This window comes from Aotus nancymaae, unplaced genomic scaffold, assembly GCF_030222135.1.
Source record: "Aotus nancymaae isolate 86718 unplaced genomic scaffold, 86718_ANA_hifiasm-v0.15.2.pri h1tg000022l_1, whole genome shotgun sequence".
Classification (NCBI taxonomy): domain Eukaryota; kingdom Metazoa; phylum Chordata; class Mammalia; order Primates; family Aotidae; genus Aotus; species Aotus nancymaae.
Genome location: NW_026988435.1, coordinates 37,267,981 through 37,290,065, shown reverse-complemented (window position 1 = coordinate 37,290,065; position 22,085 = coordinate 37,267,981). Strand labels below are relative to the sequence as shown.

Genomic DNA, 22,085 nt, shown 5'->3' with positions numbered 1-22,085 from the left:
GGATGGCTGTCAGATTAATATCTGCATGGGTGAGAGGCTGAACTCAACAACTTTTTAAAGTCCTTACCAAGACTAAATACTACTTCTTTACCACTATCATTCTGAAGGACGTTCTGCAGTGAAGCTAGTTTTGAAAGCTGCAATTGCATAGCGGTGAAGAATACATGACTAGTAAACGTTAATGCTGCTGACTACATTCCTGCTAATGTCCCAGCTATTCTACTCACTACTGTTTTCACAATGGTCTCCTGAAAGGGTCCCCCGTAAAGCCCAAGAGTCCTCAAACCATATTTTGAAAATCACAGTTCTAGAAATGCCAATGAGAAAAGGTGCTATAGTAAAAGAGGAGAGCAAAAAGATGGTGAGAACAAAAGGAAGAAAGGCCTCTCTCCTTGTCCCCCAAACAAAATCCCTACTCAGGAAGGCTGTTAAAGCAAAGAATTCATGGAAATATCATAACCACCACCATGGCTCAATGACCAACATTTAACCTAATTAAACGTATTTTCGTCTTAGAAGAGAAACTTTTCAACAAAATTATCTTGCAAATTAGACTCCACAGGAAAGACAGTTTTAAGCCAGTGGCCTCCAATGTACCCAGCTAGCACTACTACACCCTAGTTTCCCAGAAAATAAAACACACACAGAATCCACAACATTCAATGCCATGCAGCATCTACCTACAGTCTGCCCTCCTCGTGTTACAAAGAGTTACACAATACCCAAGAGCAGGCAGGACTCAGGGAAGGCAGAGCCAAGACAGACAACTGTCAAAACCTGTGAAAATGTACACATAGAAGTCTTTGCTGAATCTTTGCTGAATCTTAATTCCAATCTTTCTTTGCATGTAAAAGTCTTTGCTGAATCTTCATTCCAAATCCTGCCTCCTTTAAAAAATTTCCTTGCAATTTAAATTTTCAAATAGATTGTCCCTGTGAATTCTGCATTGACATTCTCACAATAATCTGAAAATCTGTGAGCCCTAACTTTTCAACAGTCAAATGGGTTTCATGGAAAGTGGCTGAAGCTCTAGCAGACCTTAGGAGAATTAGATGGCTTAAACATCTACGTAAAAATATGTGAAGTGCCAGCCTTGCCTAATGACATATACAAAGCCCAACTATGAAATTGATTCCACAGGAACTGTTTGATCAAACAATCTTCAACGGAGAGAACTCCTTTTGCCCAACAATTTGTTGAATCAGGAGTTGCAGTCCTCTAAGTAATTAAGAAATAAAAATTATCAAACAAAAACTATTTTTAAAATTAGAATAAAATTCAGTAAGGACAGGTCTAGAACACTAAGAAACGTAAAGATGCCTAAGTACATGTGCAAATGTGATTGACTACTTACCTCTACAGGCCTGAACTTGAAGTCATAACTTGAAGTGACTAGAAAAGTAACAAAGAGAGAAAATACTTACGAAAATTTAAATGCTATACTACTTTGCTTATGAATCATATTTAACAGGCCACATGTAAGAAATTTGGAGTAGGTTGGGCACAGTGGCTCTTGCCTCTAATCCCAGCACTTTGGGATGCCGAGGCAGGCAGATCACTTGAGGCCAGGAGTTTGAGACCAGCCTGGCCAAGCAAAACCCCATCTCTACCAAAAATACAAAAATTAGCCAGGGATGGTGGCACATGCCTGTAGTCCCAGCTACTTGGGTGGCTGAGGCTCAAGAATTGCTTGGGCTGGGCGCAGTGGCTCATGCCTGTAATCCCAGCACTTTGGGAGGCCGAGGCGGGTAGATCACGAGGTCAAGAGATCGAGACCATCCTGGTCAACATAGTGAAACCCCGTGTCTACTAAAAATACAAAAAATTAGCTGGGCACGGTGGCGCCTGCCTGTAATCCCAGCTACTCAGGATGCTGAGGCAGGAGAATTGCCTGAACCCAGGAGGCAGAGGTGGCAGTGAGCCAATATCGCGCCATTGCACTCCAGCCTGGGTAACAAGAGCGAAACTCCGTCTCAAAAAAAAAAGATAAGAATTGCTTGAGCCAGAAGGAGGTTGCATTGAGCTCAGACTCTGTCTCAAAAAAAAAAAAAAATGGAGTAACTACTGAATAAAGATGTAACAGGCTTTAAAAAGTAGGTAAATGGAAGTGGAAAGAAGAGACAGGAACCAATATACAGTGACCCTTGAGCAATACAGGTTGAAACTGTGCAGGTCCACTCACAGTGGATTTTATTCAATAAATACATAGGAAAATTTTTTGAAGAGTCCCAACATTCTGGGAAAAAAACTTGCTTTTTCTCTAGCTTATTTTATTGTAATATAGCATATAGTATACATAACATACAAAATAACACTGGTAAGGCATCCAGGTCAACAGAAGACTATTGGAAAAGTTTCTGGGGAGTCAAAGTTTACAAACAGATTTTCAACTATGCATACCCCTACACTGTTCAAGGGTCTGCCTGTACATAAAGTGTAATAAGAAAATAACAAATAGTGTAATACAGAGAAAAACTCTTTTTAATAAATCAATGCTGTGTGCTCTGCAAAAACAAAAATACCCAAATTTTAAAATTTTAAAAATAATGATGAAAAAGAATACTGCAGATTCATAGGTCAGACTTTTCAAGTGGTCATTTGTTAGGTTATAGTACAGAATCTTAAGAATTGCTTAAGTATTTATTAACTGAAAAGCACTCATGAATATGGTATTTATATAATCATCTTTCTGAGAAATAGTTACAGGGGAAAAACATTAAGCATCTTTATGGGGAAGCCATTTTAAAATAACTTAAATGGCACAAGTCAGGTGTAGAGAGGAGATACAAACATTCTGACACCTGCATGTGGAGTGAGAGGACAAACTGAATGATCTCTTATGGGCAGACCAAATTGTGCAGGCATCAGAAATGTAGTTTGAAACTTAAGAAATTGCCATTTTGGTTCAACTTAACATTTATCTGGAAACATTATTCTCAAAGTGCCTTCCTCAAGATAAGTATGTCCAAGCTGCTCGCTGTGAAGTCCATCTTCAAAAGGTTGGTCACAGGCTTTTATCTAAAACAGGCTTACTTACTGATGTTGACTCGGGAACACCAAGTCTCTGTCCCTAAAAAGTCTGCGATACAGATAGGAAGACAGACCCTTTTAAGTTACTAATGAAAGGCAGATTGAAATACAGACAGCACTGCTGTGGAAAGCAATGATGTCACAAACACTCAGAAAAAGGAATTACTACTACTAACTGGTTGGTTAGAGAAGGCAGATTTCAGCCAGACCCTGAAAAATGAATACCCTGTCAGGAGGGGAAAAGAGGGCCATTTCAGGTGCTCTCACCAGAGTGGGTCTGAACTAACAGCAGACAAAAAAAGGCAGGGAGAAAATTCTGATAAAATTTATATTTGGGGTAGAATCAACATGGGTACTATATTTGGTACAGGTAGAAGCCATTGTTTTCTTCCACCCATGGCACTATTTTGCCTAGAACATTAAGATTTCAGCTTCTTCAAATACTCACCTACACTGTTGGTAAAAACGTAAACTTTCTGCAAGGCAATTTGGCAAAGTATATTAATTTAAAATGTGCATCCCTTCAACCCCACAGCCACTTCTAGTGTGGGGGATTGTTCAGAGTGGTGGGACTAACTACAGGGAAAGGACACAAATCTTCTGAAAGGTCGGAAAGTTATGCAGAGCCCCGGGGGAGAACAGCTGAAGGCATCTGTTCTATAACCCTGAGGCAGAGGACAAGGAGTAGGTACAAGAGAGTGTAGGGGAATTTATCTTAAACAGGCTTGCTTACTTATGTCGGCCAGGAACTGACCTTTGATCATCATGCAGTGATGTTTCCTGAAAGGGGAGCAATGAATGTTAATTACCTATAGGTTGTGTTTGCTCCAGGTTTTTGCCATTGTGCCTACACTGAATAAAAGCAAGCAGCTCCAGCTTCTGGCGGATGCACTCTGGCCACTAGGGCCAGACAGTCACCTAGCTGCTCTTACACTGCATACCTATGTCTGAGTACTCATTTCATCCGTTGGCCAGGGTCTGCGGGACAGACCCGGCATTCTAGGAATTTAGGCAAACCACCATACTCATGTACCAGACTTAGCTATGAAAAATGCTCATCATAAAATTATTAGGATAGTGAATAAATGGCAATTGTCCAACAGGAGACTGGTTCAATAAATGATCTCCACTGACTGAATAAGTACTATACAACCATTTAAATAACTAAGATCTCATAAATCACCACTCAAGAACTTATTAATGTAACCAAACACAACCTGTTTCCAAAAAACACCTATAGAAATTTAAAAAAAAATTAACATGGATGACTGAGAGACTGCAGCGGGCATTCGCCTGAGCCCAGGAGTTTGAGACTAGCCTGAGCGATAGGGTTAAATCCCATCTCTACAAAATACAAAAAAAAAAAAAAAAAAAAAATTAGCTGGGCATGGTGGCACACAACTGTAGTCCCAGCTACTGAGAAAAGCTGAAATAGAAGGATTGCTTGAGCCCAGGGAAGAAGAGGCTGCAGAAAGCCATGACTGCGGCACCACACTCCATCCTGGGTAACAGAGTGAAACCCTGTCAGGGGCAGGGGGAGAATGATCCTTACATACTGGCGTAAAAACATTTTAATAATAAAATAAAATAAAATCGGCATGGAGAGTACATCTACATTTTTTCAAAAAGAAAAAAGGACTATGTAGACAAACATGGAAAAAAGTATGGATGACTATGCAAGACATTAGTCTTCCCTAGGCAGTAAAACAAGTGGAGTATTCCATTTTTTCTTTTACACTCTGATTTCTTTTATGATGAGCAATTAAAAGGTGTTACAGAGACAAACTTCTTTGGTGACAAATTCAATTTTTTCTTAAAAGAATTTCTTTTCCTAAGTCTATCTCAACCGCTGTCTTGCCACGGATGCCATAATTTGTAAATTCTGTCTTCAAGTCCCAGATCTAAACTTGAACACTGAAAACTCATTCACTGACTCCATGTCCATCCAGGCTTTTAATAATATAATAATCTGAGAGGTATAAACAGGTGGCTTCCAGAGGTTACTGAAAGAGCCTTGCAAGCTGGTACTTCCACCAGCATCATTAATTTTTACAACTGGTTATTTTGTCTCTTAGGGAATGAGAGGAAAAACTGGAATCCAGAAATACTGGTCCCAGAATCAGAGCACACCAAAAAGACATGACAGGAGAAGACCAAGTCTGTCCATGACACCACAGTGGCCAATGAAGCCAAGAGATGCGGGAACAGGAGCTTGCCCATTCTATGGCCATGCGGCCAGGAAGAAGACTCTTGAGGCCTGGGAAATCCAACATTAAAAAGTATTCTTTGGGCTATGCGACAAAAATGAAAATAACTCAGGGAAGAATGGAGGTTAAAAAAAAACAAAACAGGATCAAGAGGACAATGACTGGTCCAGCAACTGATAAGAGCTAAAACAAAGGACCAAGAACAAAGCAGGGGCACTGTTATCTTCTCAGTGAGATAATGCACAGCTGAATCTTCAAATATAAAAAGCAGTAGGATGACTGACCATGCAACTTGAGCTGCAAGGTAGGCAAAATGTCTTTAAGTTATAAACAAGGCTTACTCATCCAAGGGATCCCTGCACCAAGCGCAGGCTGAGCCATCAATAACAGCATTAGAATCAAAAGGCTCATCAAAATCAGCAAATAAATTTAAAAAAGGAACCCACTGAGCAAGAGGAAAGACATAATTATAGGAGATCCAACCTATGTGAACTGACTAGTTGTCAGCTATATATTAGTTATGTGTTAGTCATGTGCCTAACCACATTATTAACCACATGATTAACTGCATTAATCTCTGTAGTTCAGTGATAATGTACCTTTGTTCCTTAATCAACTAATTTTCAAGGTTTCAAATCAAAGAATACCATTCAGATATCATTCATTTAAGGACAAATTTGGGGGCTCACTTACATATAATCAATCATTCCTTTCATGATTTGAGTAAGTCAAAGGAAAAGGGCAGAAATCACCAAGGAATTCCTCAGCACTGGAATCATCTGGGAGCTTTAAAAATAAAGATTCCTGCATCTTACCCTCAGATATTTCAATTGGCTTCGAGATTCAAAAATTCTAGACAATAAAAAAGGGCAGAAATCACCAAGGAATTCTTGAGCACTGGAATCATCTGGGAGCTTTAAAAATAAAGATGCCTCCATCTTACTCTCAGATATTTCAATTCAATTGGCTTAGGGATTCAAAACTCCTGGACACTAAGACTTTTTTTTAAAGCTCCCCAGGTGCAGACAAAAGTGAGAACCGCACTCTAGTAGGAAGCTAGCTGGCTTCTCGTCCTCCCAAAGATGAATGACTCTGGCTGAATTGCAGTTTGTAAAAGATTTTAAGCAATAATCTTCTCCAACTCTAATTTAAGGAACATAAAAGTTTCACTGTTTCTCACAATAATATTGGAGTCTTGTCTGAACATGAATGGAGAAATGAAAACCCTAGTGGGTGACTATTTGGGGTAAATACTACTGCATAAGCTAGAAACAACACTGAAATGAAGGTACCCTGTTTGCTACTCTGAGGACATTTTGAAGTCCATGATCCTCTTGCTGGGAGGTTTTCATTTCTAAACTCCCCATCCCCCTTCAATGCACTCACAGATAAAAGATAAACAGGAAGATTGGCAGGAGTCCTGGTTACTATGACAGCAAATAAAGGAAATGCCTAAGCTTGTGAAATGGATAGTGGGAGCAAGAATCAGGTAGACATCACTGAGCCACCTGCCTTGTTGACTGCTCGCCTTCATACACAATTAAGTTCCCTGCCTTCACCTTATATTTCAACCTCTTCACAGGGTAGATGGGAGACACACTGGAATGACAGGAAAACCAGGGGAGGGAACAGTCAACCAAAGATTCAGATGGTAGAGACAAAAGGTTTTTAAGAAAATGAATCTTCTACATACTCATGTAAGGTTTAGCAAAAATATTACCTGGTGGATTGGGTTAAGAGAAGCTCTTAAAATCATGCATTAATAGAATGACAAACATGGACTTTGACAAGAAAGTCAGATTTGCCTAATTTGCTCAACAACAGACCAAAAGCACGTCCACCAAGCAGGTCACTGCGGTGATGCTTACATTCAAGTGGTGGGAGGAAGGCACCGTGATGGATTGATTGCTCTACTCTGCAGAGCAGAGAAAGGGCACAAATACAAAGGAATTATAGGATTAAAAACATGCATCAAGATTCAGCCACTTTTTCAGATGCCACATATGATAGAGATCATGTGTTATCTTTCTGTGTCTGGCTTATTTCCTTCACAGCATGTCCTCCAGGCTCATGCATGCTGTTGCACAGGATTTCCTTTTTTATGGCGGAAGAGTATTCTGCTGTGTATGCCATACTTTCTTTATCCATTCATCCACTGATGAACACTTAGGTTGATCCACATCTCAGCTATTGTGAACAGTGTTGCAACACACACAGGAATACAGATACCTCTTCAATGCTGATTTTGGTCTGTTTATCCAGTAGTAAGACTGCTGGATCATATGTTCTATTTTTAATATTTTGAGAAATCTCCATACTGTTTTCCACAACAGCTGTACTAATTTATTCCCACCAATGGTGTAGAGTTCCTTTTCTCCATATCCTCGTCAAAATTTCTATTTTGTCTTTTTCATAAAGCTATCCTGACAGGTATAAGGTGGTATCTCGATGTATCTTGTTTTTCATTTGTTTGTTTTGATAGAGATGGGGGTTTCGCCATGTTGGCCAGGCTGGTCTCAAACGTCTGACCTCAAGTGATCCACCCACCTCGGCCTCCCAAAGTGCTGGGATTACAGGCATGAGCCACCATGCCCGGCCTCAATGTGGTTTTGTGTTTCTGTGAATTATGTTAAATGAAATAAGCCAGGCAAAGAAAGACAAATACTGTATGATCTTACTCATGACATTTAAAAAGGTTGATCTCATAGAAGTAGAGACTAGAATGGTGGTTATCAGAGGCTTAGGTGGTTATCCACAAATATAGAAAGTGGATAATTGTCTAGGCTAGTGGGTAGTGGGGAGAGAAAAGGTGTGGGGAGGGAGAATTGGGGAGTGATGACTAATGATTATGAAGCTTCTTTCCGGGGTGACAAAAAATGTTCTAAAATTGACTGTGGTGATGGTTGTACAACCCTGAACAAACTAAAAACCACTGGACTGTACACTTCAAATCAGTGAACTGTATGATATATGAAGTTTATCTCAATGAAACTATTTTTTCAAAAAGATCCAGCTACTTTCTATAAATGTGCCTTTCTCCTGTAATCCCACAGGTATCTCTCTCATTCCACATACATCTTGCAAGTGTAATTATTTAGGAGTCTGTCCCCTTCCTTAAACTCTTCTAGGTTCCCTCTTACTCATGGTTATTAGATGCCGAAGGTCCAAAGAACCTGACTCATAATACACTTTCAATAAACGTTTGATGACTGTGTAAGTCAAAGAATAAATGGAGAGTTGAGAAATAAAAGTTGCTAACTGTACTTAATCCAACTACAAAAGAAGAAAGGATTAAACTGAGTCATAAAATTTGTGAGTAGGATCTTCACTGCAAAGAGGAAAACATATTATTTTTTGAAAGACAGAGATGCATAATGAAGTTAATGAACGTTCCACTAGTCAAAAGGACAGATAGAGAGTAAAAGAACTAGAAATAAGACAAAAGACAGAAACAAAGGCAAAGGCACAGGCAGAAACACTTAACAGTGATCCAAACTTCTAAAAATTCTTGAGATAAAATACAAAACCCAGTGGATGTTCAACTCCTGAAGCATGTGGGAATACAGCAACAAAAAAAAACCTCAACTCTGAAAAGCCATGGAAAACTTCTAGAAATGGTCAGCAAGCCCTATGAAGAGACAACAGGACTTTACAGGGGCCTCCCTTAGGGTGTGACAGTGAGACTGCAAATTAGACTTGGAAGGGGGGCAAGCCTGAGGGAACAGTGGCTCTCATTTTGTTGCATTATTAGCAGTGTCTATCCTCAATTACTGAAACACGGAGGCCACATATGAAAAGGAACCTCAACTGCCTCAAAGTTATCCAGAGGAAAAACAGAAGACTAAGATGGTGAAGGGTCTGAAATCTATGCCCTGTGCTATAAACCCAGGGAGTGAAGAACATTATATCTGATTTTGAGACTTTGGAGCACATTTATCTTCAACATTTCTCTTCAAATAAAAGTGGCGAAGGGGCTGGGCACAGTGGCTCACACCTGTAATCCCAGCACTTTGGGAGGCCAAGGTGGGCGGATCACAAGATAGAGAAATTGAGACCATCCTGGCCAAAATGGTGAAACCCCATCCCTACTAAAAATACAAAAATTAGCTGGGGATGGTGGCACACACCTGTAGTCCCAGCTATTTGGGAGGCTGAGGCAGGAGAACTGCTTGAACCCAGGAGGTGGAGGTTGCAGTGAGCCGAGATGGTGCCACTGCACTCTAGCCTGGCGACAGAGCTAGACTCCATCTCAAAAAAAAGTGGGGAAGGGAATAACACTTCAGAGGCAGAACTTGGGAGTAAAAGCCAGGGACAGATTTAAGGTCAATGAGAAAATCCCTTAAAGTTTACAACTTTCTGAAAGTGGAATGAGCCTCCTTGGCAAGAAGACGGTGGTGGTACTGGTAATGTTCTATTTCTTATGGGTGGTGGTTACATAGGTATTCGCTAATTACAGGTGATTCCCATTACTCATGGAATCCATACATGCCCCTTTGCCTACTTGCTAAAATTTATTTGTAACCCCCAAATCAATACTCCCAGCAATACTGCAGTCATGTGTAGATATGCACACACGTAGAGTGTGGTGGAAAATTTGAGTTGCCTATTGCACACATTCCCAGCTGAGGTAGAAAAAGGTAATGTTCTGCCCTCGTTTCAGCTCACATATTATAAACAAGTGTCCTTCTGCCACCTGCTTAGTATCAAGTTTTTTGCATGTGTGCTTTCTGGTGGTCATTCGTTGTTTAAAATGGCTCTCAAGTGTAGTGTTGAAGGGCCGTCTAGTGTTCCTAAGCGCAAGGATGTGATGTGCCTTAGGGAGAAAATTTGTGCTAGATAAGCTTCATGCAAGCATGAGTTCTAGTGCTTTCGGTCTTGAGTGCAACATTATCATTGTTAGCAATGTTATCAACAATTAGTAATTATGGTATCTTTAAACAGAAACACACATAAAGCGAGGTCATGTATTGATTGACAAAAATGTATTGACAAAATGAAATGACCATACACTGGAAGGAATCTAACGCAATGGGCAATGATTCAGAATTCACTCGTGCAGCATTTGAGGTAAATTTACAGAACATAACTACCACCAATAACTGTGTTTACTACACTGTACATTTGTGTCATTTTACAGAATATGGTAAAACTCACAATAAAATAGCTTTAATGGGTGGTATTCACACATTGTGTAAACAAATCACCTATACAGCCTATTTTTTTTTTTTTTAAATGAGACAGGATCTCACTCTGTTGCCTGGGCTGGAGTACAGTGGCACACAGTAGCTCACTGTAGCCTCGACCTCCCAGGTTCAAGCAATCCTCCTGCCTTGGCCTCCTGAGTAGCTGTGACTACAGGTGTTCATCAGCACAGGTGGCTCATTTTTGTATATTTTGTTGATATGGGGTTTGACTATGTTGCCCAAGCTGGTCCCAAACTCCTGGGCTCAAGTGATCTATTGGCCTCAGCCTCCCAAATGTGCTGGGATCACAGGCATGAGTCACCATGCCCAGCCACCTACACAGCTTTTAAGGCCTCTTTGAGAAATGTGAACAATCTGCATAGTTTTGCTCTTAGAAATAAGCAGAATTTTAAAACTCCAACTCTGCTTCTTGTAGTCAACCTGTTATCTGAGGGAAAGACAGAAATGGGCAGTAGGCTCTGAAAATTTCAACCTTCAGAAGGTTTAAGAGTGGGTACCAGAGTTTCCAGGCAAGCCAGAGGATTCAACACAAGTACCACCTGAAAACCTACTAGAACTACTATAAAGAGATTTTTTTTCAGCTTTATGGAAGTATGATTGTCAAATAAAAATGATAGATATTCAAGGTACATACAACGTGATGTTTCGATGCACATATTGAGCAGGATTTTTTTTCACAGGTACAACCTTACAAGAATATGAGAAGAAACAGCAGCAATAAAATTTTGGAAGAAAGGAAGTAGACGTAGACAACTAACAATGGGAAAAACCAAGAATCAACCATACCAACACTGGGCACCTCTGGAGTGAGGGTGAAGTGACACTAACATACATACAGTTGGTCAAAAGTTTAAGAACTAGTTGGATCCTGAGATGCGTATTTGAAGGTTTATACTTCAAATAAAAAAGAGAGACATCTCTGCATTGACAGACAAAAAAGAGAGACATCTCTGCATTGGGGGATATCCAATGGTAAATAGTAGTACTGTACCAAAAGAGAGTAAGGAAAAACTGCAGGCTGTGAATGTGCTCTCTCCCAACTTGGCTCTCACAATCATGGCAAAAGGCCTTTTGCCCTTCAGTTTAAAACTCAAAGAACTTTCTTTGGAAAACCTGACTTGTTCTAAAGATATTGCAGGACTTAACCCAACACACGGTCAGGCTGTGCAGGCCCAATTGTGATGCCAGCATGTTCCACCCTATTAAAAATAAGCAGATCAGCATATATCGGAGAAAAGCCTTTAACATGGAAGATTAACACAGAAAAAAACTATCTTGAAGTAAATAATGCAGGAGTAGAAAACAACAGTACCTTCAGAGATGAGAAAATACAGTATCCATAAGACAAGAATAAGAGGCTATAAAAAAGATTTGGGGAACAAAAGAGCTCTTAAAATTGAAAAACTTGACAGAAATTTTATTCCAACAGAAGGATTGGAAGATAAAGTTTAGAAACTGCCCTAGAAAGAGCAAAGAGATGAAAATTAAGAGCAAGGACATGAAACCAAGTGTACCAGTCCAGGAGGTCCAAAGGGGCTCTAAGGAGGACAGCAGGGAGAACCACAGTCCCCGAGAGGAGCTGCTACATTCAAAGAACCCACCAATGGCCAGTACTGTCCAAGAAAAAGTTTTGTCAAGGCACCTAACTAAAATTTCAGAGCACAGGGGCTAGAGGCTAGAAAATTCCTATGGTCTTACGCTTTCAAATTTCTGAAGGAAAAGTGCTTTCTAACCTAGAATTCTACATTCAGCCAAGCTTGCAAACAAATATGAGGTAGAATAAAGACTCTATCCATGCAAAAATTAATTTTAAGAAGTTATAGTATTCAAAAAAATGAGTTGTGGCCAGGCACATCACTCAGGAGTTCAAGACCAGCCTGGCCAACTTGATGAAACTCCAGCTCTACTAAAAATATAAAAAATTAGCTGGGTGTGGTGGCGGGCACCTGTAATCCCAGCTACTCAGGAGGCTGAGGCAGGAGAATCGCTAGAAACCAGGAGGCAGAGGGTGCAGTGAGCTGAGATCGTGCCACTGCATTTCAGCCTGGGCAACAGTGCCAGCTCCATTCATGGTATATGTCCTTTATGGTTATACCATTTTCTATCATCTGGGAAAAAAAAAAGTTTCATCAGTATTATCAGCAGGTTTCTTACAGCTGGAGAAGAGAAATACAAACACCGAGGTAAGGCTAAAAAGAAACCTCTGGTGCTGGTTTAGAACTGCACATCCATAGATGTGCACAGTTAGCAACAGGGACATGTTCTGAGAAATGTGTAGTTAGGCAGTTTTGTTGTGTACAATCATAAAGTGTACCTCCATACACCTAGATGGCATGCCCTACTACACACCTAGGCTAAGTGGTATAGCCTACCATTCTTAGACTACAAACGCGCGCAGTTACTGCAGGGAATACTGTAGGCAACTGCACAACGATACTTGAGCATCTAAACTTAGAAAAGGTCCAGCCAAAATATGGTATAAAAGATAAAAAATGGTATACCCATAAAGGGCACTTACCATGAACAGAGCTGGCAAGACTGAAGTTGCTTTGGGTGAGTGAGTGGTTAGTGAATGTGAAAGCCTAAGACATTACTGTCCACTTTTATATGCCTGGCAGCAGGGTTTACACCAGTACCACCACAAACAGGAGTTATAGTACGGTACAAGGTCACTAGACTACAGAAATTTTTCAGCTCCATTACCTTATAGGACCACTATCATACTGTTGGTGTCATCCATTGTTGACTGAAAACACCATTATAAGACGTGTGACTCTATGTGTATTTCCTAGTTCTGTAAGCTGAAAGGGCCCAGAAGCCATGATACCCCTGCAGCAACGAGTACTCCAAGCCACTCTACTAAATGCCCGATCCCCAGACTGAGGCAGGGTAATGACACAGTGCACCCATAACACCTTAGTGTGCCGGAAAATGCAAAGCACTCGAGAACTGATGGAAACGTCACAAAGGACAAAGAAACTATTGAAAGGGGTCTCATGGTGGCACGTGCCTGTAATCCCAGCTACTCAGGAGGCTGAGGCAGGAGTATTGCCTGAACCCAGGAGGCGGAGGTTGCGGTGAGCCGAGATCGCGCCATTGCACTCCAGCCTGGGTAACGAGCAAAACTCCGTCTCAAAAAAAAAAAAAAAAAATGAAAGAGGTGTCACCAGCTAAATCTGGAAACATCTGAGCAAAATAATGACAGTAATGGGTAATAACTCACCGAACAAAATCATCCAAGAGTTCGCACTGACAAATTAACGGGAAAAGGGGAAACGCTTGAGTTCAGTAACCTCCCCATCCAAAAAAAGTTGGAAAATAACCATCACAGTAACAATTTAGGCAAGATTCATAGACAAATGAATGCTAAAATCAGGGGTTCAAGTTTGATGAGAAATAGGTTATTTACATGGTCTTTAAGTATCCCACCCCCGGCCCCGACAAATTACATGTTACCAAAGGGAAAAAATAGCAGCCGTGGAGAAACCTGGTGGACACCACCTTAACTAGCAAAGTTAATGTCAATGATAATGGGACAATACATCAAATGCCTCTTAAAATGTGAAGCTTTAGGGACACAGCATCACGTTTTATTTCTGCCAAAAATGCACAGTGTGAATCTAATAATGAGAGAAGAGATAAAACCAAAAAGAAAAGGGACAGTCACAAAGTGATTGGCCTCTATTACTTTAAAAATGTCAATACTGGCTGGGTGCAGTGGCTCATGCCTGTAATCCCAGCATTTTGGGAGGCAAAAGTGGGTGGATCACCTGAGGTCAGGAGTTCAAGACCAGCCTGGCCAACATGGCAAAACCCCATCTCTACTAAGAATACAAAAATTAGCTGGTGTGGTGGCATGTACCTGTCATCCCAGCTACTCGGGGAGCTAAGGCACAAAAATCGCTTTAACTCGGGAGGCGGAGGCTGCAGTGAGCCAAGATCACACCACTGCACTCCAGACTCGGTGACAGAGCAAGCTGCATCTCCCAAAAAAACAACTCAATATCATGAAAGACAAGGCCAAGAAATGATCCAGATTAAAGGGGGCAAAAGACAAGAAAGCTAAATGCAACGGACTGGCTTCTGAAGGCGGGTCGGGGGGAAGTTGCTAAAAAGACATTACTAGAACCAGCAATATTTGAATAGTCTCCCAATTTAAAATCAGTTTCTGTACAGAGTTTGATAATTATGAGTGACTGTCCTTAAGAAATATACCCGGAAAGTACTCAGGGAGTAAAGGCGAATGATGTCTGCAAATAGTATCTCAAATGGTTTCGAAAAAAATATTTATGCTTCAGAAGAATGGCAAAGCCAATATGACAGGCAGTATGTTAACCACTGGTGACCCTGGATGAAGTCAGGTCCTAAATTCCCCATTCCATTCTTACAACTTTCCTGTAACTTGAAATTTCAAAATTAGAAGTGAAAAAACTAAGAGTATTTTAATTTACTCAATGTTTTAAATAGAATCCTATTCTCAGTCAATACCTGGGAGTCAGTGTTTACAAACATTAAAAGTGACAAAACTTGGTAGGGGAAACTCACTGGAAACCATTCATGGGCCAAGAGCAAAGGAAACTGAGGTACAAATTCTTCAACTCTGAGGCCCAGGACACTAAATTGCGGAGGCGTTCATACCGAAAATACTTAGTCACAGAAATATAAATTTTTCATTTTATTCAAAGTTGGTACAGAATTGCTAACATTTCCATAAAATAATTACTATACTTCAGTTACAGGACAAAATACCACAGAAAGGAATGTACTTTGCAAGAAATGTAGTTCATCTTAAGTTTCCAAATACTTTTGAAGGCTAATGCAGCAGCTGGCAAAATAACACACAGTACACAAAGAACAGTGTATTTTACAGAATCAGTAATGAAAACTGACAGCTCTTTAGCAGATATGCTTCATTTTTTTCATTTTTTAAACAATAACACTTTCAAAAACACATGAAACCAAGATCATACATGTTTACAATTTTAAAAAATCAGATTGTACACAGGTTAGAATAAACAAGTTAGAATTGTCGTGAATGATTTTAACACTCTTAAATCTACAATTTCAACTGTACTCCTTTCGATATAGAAATAACCTGCTTTATACCAAATTCTACTTTCTGCTTGCAACTAAAACGTTGTACAATGAGATGGATCCAATTAGTCAAACCTTAAAATTAAAAAAGCTGTGGACAACAGAGGGTAAACTGGAAATCCATTAACAATTCAAAAAACTCACTGATAAAATTAATGTTCATCAACTTCATTTATAATCACATTTGGTCTACAATGCCTAACTAAAATGACACATGTACACAATACACACTCCCAGTGTATTAATTGGTCTGTTACAAAAAAGTCTGAACAAAGCAACATAAGCAGGACACTGGGAAGAACATTTTTCAATGTAGACATCTTTTAAAAATGCATTAATACTTACATATCAAAATTACTAGATAAAAGCAGCAGCACTCTGCTGACATTTGGCTTAAAAATAAATGAATGAATGAAGCAATTTCACAGGATACTATTAGAAAAAGAATTGGTTTTCTTCTTGAAGAAGACTACTAACTTTTGCACAGCAACTATTTTTGATAACCATCTTATCAAAAGAAAAAAAAAAGCACTGAGAAGTGTAACACAGTTCATACATGATTGCCAACATGGGTCTGGACAAAAGAAAACGGTATGTCCAAGCAAAGAATGGGTAAGTCCCTGCTCTATTTCTGAACTCTCCTGGCAATCTATAAACTGAAGCAGTAACAGTGGGGAAAAGCAGGGAACAAATTCCATACCATCATCTGACACTAATGGAGTATGGCATTATTAAAAAAAATAAAGCTTTTGCATTTTAATAACCCCACAGAAAAGTCTATGAGCAAAAGACTTGATCTGTTTGCCACTCAAAAGTTAGAGATCTCACAGTGAAATTAGAAAACTCTAATTATACATATTTACACTGCTAGGACTACTTTTCACCCAGGCTAATTAAAGCAGTTTTTCATGAAATTATAAATGAAAGGCATTTCTGCCAAAGAAATCTCTAAAAGCATTCTTTTGTACAGTTCTTACAAACGATTTTAAATTTAAAAACATGTAAAGGTACAGAACATATAATATGTAGGATTAACAGGTTATAACAGCTTTGCATTATCACATGTTGCTAAGCCAAGGATGTTCCTCAAACTTCTTTTTCCTACATTTCTGGTACTCTTTTTGCCCTCATCCCCGCAGGCCTGAGGTTTGATATTCTCAAATAATGTTGTAGGCTCACACCTGGCTAGCTTTTTGCTGGCAGGAATAATCTCTCCCTCAAAGTGTTCAGGTTAACTCTTGTAAAACATCTCATATTAGTCTACACTAGATATAGTCTTCCTTCTAGATATATTAGAGTTGACCAGGTCTTTCCCTAAAAAGATAATTATATAAAATAGAAAAGAATAGAAACAAAGGTAGTCATTTCTCTCCCATTCTGAGAATTACATCTTTTGACACATGGGCAAAATTTAAGACAAACACATTCATTCATTCTTGATAAGCTACTCAGAGATGAAGTGACGAGTTGGAAAAGGGCAATACTGAGTAGAACAACATACGTTTTCTTCTGCACACACATTCACAGATTTCATCTCGTCTAGACTAGAAGAGGGTTCGTGGAACAGGTAAAACAATCTTCTCCATCCCATTGTGAAAAGCAAAGTAGCTCCTCTGGCAAATGTGCTTCAGAATTAGTCTCATGTTCAGAACACTCAGATCAAATTCTCCTTTATTAAAATGAAGCACAGTCAAGTATATGAAAAAAATAAAGGTAACTTCCTACCTCACATACAAAACTACACAAAAAAAATCAAAGACAAGTAGTATTTGCTCTTTTAAAGTATGACTTTCTGCATGTTTGCGGGGGGCACTATTGATGAGACGTAATATTTCTTAAAAGATTTAAGATTTTTTAAAAACTCCAATGACACTACAGCTTAAAGCAGAAATGTGTCACCTGCTCCACACACCAAAAATCTAGACATTCGTCCCTGTTTCTCTAGTTTCAAGTTGCAGTAAAAAGCCCTCCAACCCCATTTTAGCTAGTACCCTCCAAATATAATTTTGGCATTGTTGACATTTATGTTTTCTTCCTCCATCGATGTGGCACAAACTTACTGAGATTATTCCCTTGGATCCCTTACCACTTAGGACCAATAACTTAGATACCGCATTGTCTTGGGCTTATCAATACTGTAGTCCTCATAGCAACTCTGAGACAAATACCTGGTGTCCTTTATGACTGGCACTTGTGGGATACTCAGAATACTATTAGTCTTGTGCTTTCTACATGTGGATACACTAATGTGTGAACACGATTTTGTGCTTTCTAAGGACTTTAGCTTTTTCTCTATCATGGAATATAAACTGCTGTCACATAACCTGTTCTCAGATATACCTATCAAACCGACAATCGAAAAACAACAAAATCAAGATCACAGAACATAAGTAACTTGAAATTTTTAATTATGGATATAAAAGAAACAAATAATTAACATTCAGGCTGCAACACAAATAAAGAACTACCTGGTTTCACTGAACCTAAATAAAGGCTACACATAAAGTATGTAGATATAAGGGGTATGGTTTGTTTTTTACTTCCTTCACTAGTTACAACAAAATTTAAGAGGAGTAGCAAATATTTCTGTTAAGAACAGAAAGGTGCAAACTAGCAGAGTCAATACTGGTAACCAGAAGGCACTCATCCAAACACATAAATTTCAAAAGCTGGTTATATTATGGAATACCATATATACTGGCCTTTGCCAGTTCGGGATTTCTACAATAGCAATAAGCCTCATTTCTATTTCCAATTATAATAACAAAAAGATGAGTTACTAACAAACATTCCACTTATAGAAGTCTAGGCTACATTGATAAATTGACTACTCTGTTAAAGAGCAATAAAAAGTAAACACTCCCTTTTCCAGCAGCACTAGGGAACAAGGTGAATTTACCAAGATAAATTAGGCTGGGGATAGCTACTGCCAACTTGTGCTATTGCTGAATTCACTATAATATGTATGTATTTCCCTTATTAACAGAGCTCTGAACCTGAACCACGTAGAAGTGAGGGAGAGATCTTCATTATCAGGGGCAACAACTACGTTACAGTGCTTTTCTGTGGTATAGAGCAAAACCACTGTTCATACACTATGAAGAATGTGAGACCACTGTGCTTTGTCTTGATTTGCTCTTCAGCTGCTTACTTTACATAAAGTTGTTACATAAAGTAAGATTATTGGTTTAAGTCAACAGCCTCAGATCATGTATGGTACTGCCCTAAAAAATGAAATGTACAAGATCAGCAATGATACAGATATACCAAACTGTTTTGTTTATTTCTGAGTGAAAGACTATATGCCAATGATTAGGGTTGTTGGTTACCAGATAAATTAGGTGCTTACTCCAAAACAAAAAAACTAATCCTTCTTTTTACAAAGAAGTTTAGATGGAAACAAACAGAAATTACATCAATTCTCACAACATTTCTTTAAAGGTGAATCAGTAATTTAAAACCTTATTCCCAGCATTGGAGAAAGAGAAGTTTAAATAACATTTATATGACTACTAAGTGAATAATGGTGTGGGACTCATCACTGGCAAAGTCTGTTAATTACTTTGAACCTTAACTAAATTCTCTCCTAGGAGTCAAAGTAGCCGAAAAGCTAAAGTATTCCAACAGAGGACAGAGTCTGACAAAAACATTCCACGTTAAGCGACCTTAATGGAAGAAAAAGATTTGCAGCCCCAAGTTAACCAAGTCTAGCAATCAAAAGATTACTTTTTCACAATCCAGCCTCATATCTTCCAGTACAAAAGGGTTCCTCTATATGCCAACTAATTCCAAATTTTTACAGCAAACAATATGCCTTTTGGCATAAAAACTCCACTTTTTCTCTGCACTCTGACACCATCATTTCAAAGGGGCTCACATAAATGTTCACTACTGCTCTCTCCCTAATTTTTGAAAAAGGAGTTTTGAGAATAAAATACTGATGAACTATTAGTGCTTTTATTATCAGCCAACACAAAGTGTGAGAATATCATTCTTGAGAATTAACATTTTAAGCTAACAGAAATTCAGTATACTTAAAATATAACTGTATTTAATGAATTATTATTTGGATCTAAAAGTCCTCAATACTGGGGCAAAATGGCACTATGCCTGAAAGTGAACTAAGCTGACAAAATCAAAATTTGAACTTGCTAAGTGTTGAAAAGACTAGGTGTAGAACTGACACAGCAATGTGAAGGAAGACAAAGAGAAAATCCAGTCTCTCTAATGGTAAGCAGGCATATGCACATACAGAAATATATCCTACTGGTAAAGAAGTCTCCTCAGGCTATTACACACACTGCAATGGCTTCAGCAACCTAGCACCTGGCTAATGCAAAATTTTACAAATACTGAAGCCTCAAAACATTTTTCTACTAAATTATCCCTAATGTGTTAATAAATTTTGTTCTTTACAATGCTTAACATCAAACCAGGTTTAACAAGCTGACACTTAGTTATTAGTGCCCTAATTTATATGGGGAGGAGTTTAAAGTAGCTGAGAACCAAGGTGCTTCAAAGTTCTAGAATCCAATGAAAATGATTCTACTTCTGCAGATTTTAAGCTAGTATCTGTTGTCTTTTACCAATGTGCTAATGTCTGTGTCACCCAGGTACTTATCTCACGTAATCATTTTTCTGATTTCTTAGGAAAATTTTGTCCTGGCAAGTCTCTGTAGTCACATCATTGAACAGGAATGGTCTTGTATACTCTCTCTACCCAAACCTAGGAAATAGTGAGGTGTCACCATCATTGAACCATGTGATCCCTTTTCCAGTCATCATGCCTCTAATGAAAATGAGCCAGAGGAGTCAACATAAGGCAACTCCATAAGCTTTAACACTGTCAAGTAGGAACAGGGAAGACCTAACCTTTGAGTAGCAAATAATTGGGGAGCTAATAAGCCAAAGTATTTGGTGGTAAAGAATGAAAATAACCCATAGGCTACACCAAATGATATTCAAGGTCAGAGGGGAAGATCATGTGCCCACGATAGAGAAAATAAGCCATGGGCTGCGAATACAGACACACTGGAATTACCCTGACAAGACTTAACCCCTTGCTTAGCCTCAGGTTACAAAAGTGCATAACAACCCTCTCAACTCATTTTTTTGTTGTTTTTTTGTTTTGTTTTGTTTTTTGTTCTTTTTGAGATGGAGTTTTGCTCTCACCCAGGCTAAAGTGCAGTGATGTACAATCTTAGCTCACTGCAACCTCCACCTCCCAGATTCAAGCAATTCTGCCTCAGCCTCCCGAGTAGCTGGGATTACAGGCGCACGTTACCACGCCTGGCTAATTTTTGTATTTTTACTAGAGATGGGGTTTCACCATGTTGATCAGGCTGGTCTCAAACTCCTGATCTCAGGTGATCCGCCCACCTCAACCTCCCAAAGTGCTGGGATTACAGGTGTGAGTCACTGCATCAGGCCTCAACTCAGTTCTTAAAATGTGAAGTTTCAAAGAGTGATGGGTCCCAGCTAATTTCTTGAGGTACTATCCCTAAGAGCTATGGCTACATGACCCTAGCCAGCCTCTTTGTGCCAAAAGACAATGGATCCTTTGAGCTAAGTGAAAAGGAAGCCCTAGGAGATCAGATCTATTGAATTTAGGCCAAAGGACACAGCACCACTGCTATTGCTTGATGCTTCTCTAACCTAAAGACAAAACATAATTACCCCCAGGAAAGAATAGCTGGGGAAGAAATTGACTCAATTGTTTACTCTCTGGGGGTGACAGAACAGAATATTCTGAAAGATGACCAGGGAAATTAGAGGTCCCACAAAATACACAATAATCAACCAGCATATGAAATGTAATACACTCTTCTCATCAGCTCTTGAGACTAATTTTAATTGCCTGAGAAGACAAAAAAGTCTAAGAACCGGGGATACCATTAACACCTGGTAAGACATGTATTTTTCTCTACCTTCCAAGACCAGTGTCCTCATCTCATTTTGACTTTTAGCTATTCTAGTCAATATCAATCTTCAATTCTGAACCTTAGCTTGAGCTAATATAAAAATATGCACACGTTAATGTCTAAAAACCAATGTCACTTAGGACCCATTTAGTCAGTGTAAAGTACGAACATTTTGCTAGCTTAAGACAGTCCATGTTTCATTCCAGCAACAATCATTCTAATGAAATACAGACTGAAGACTGGTCCCTGAATGAAGTTGCAATCAGCAATTCACATACTTATTCGAGCACATTATCTATTACTGGGAAGCAATAAGAAAGACAAGTTTCAGGGACTTTTGTCTAAATAAAGTGATGTTTATACTGGCAAGAATAAACAATTCTAATGAATATGCTAATAGTCATTCCTTATTTACAGACTTTAGTACTCTAAACTTGACCTACTGCTATATACACACAGACACAACATGATGTACCTTATGTATCTTACTAAGACAAGAGCAGAGAGAAGGTAGAGGGACCCTAATTCTCCAAACTACTAGGACTCAATGTTAAATAAAAGGAGGAAAAAAAATCACAAACACTTCCTAGTCATTTATGCTGGATATGGAAGAGATAGAAAGGCTGCCC

At 39.1% G+C, this 22,085-nt stretch overlaps 2 protein-coding genes across 7 annotated transcripts in view; both read right to left on the bottom strand.

The window, feature by feature from the left end:
• The window catches only part of MRPS6 (mitochondrial ribosomal protein S6), a 68,397-nt gene that overhangs the window by 20,330 nt on the left and 25,982 nt on the right, over positions 1 to 22,085 (bottom strand). The gene's annotated exons all lie outside the window — the stretch shown is intronic.
• SLC5A3 (solute carrier family 5 member 3) overlaps positions 15,102 to 22,085 on the bottom strand; it is a 32,322-nt gene continuing 25,338 nt past the window's right edge. For all 6 annotated transcript variants that reach the window (XM_012446002.3, XM_012446019.3, XM_012446008.3 and 3 more), the window contains one exon: positions 15,102 to 22,085. This exon is cut by the window's right edge. The gene's annotated coding sequence lies outside the window, so the exon portion shown is untranslated.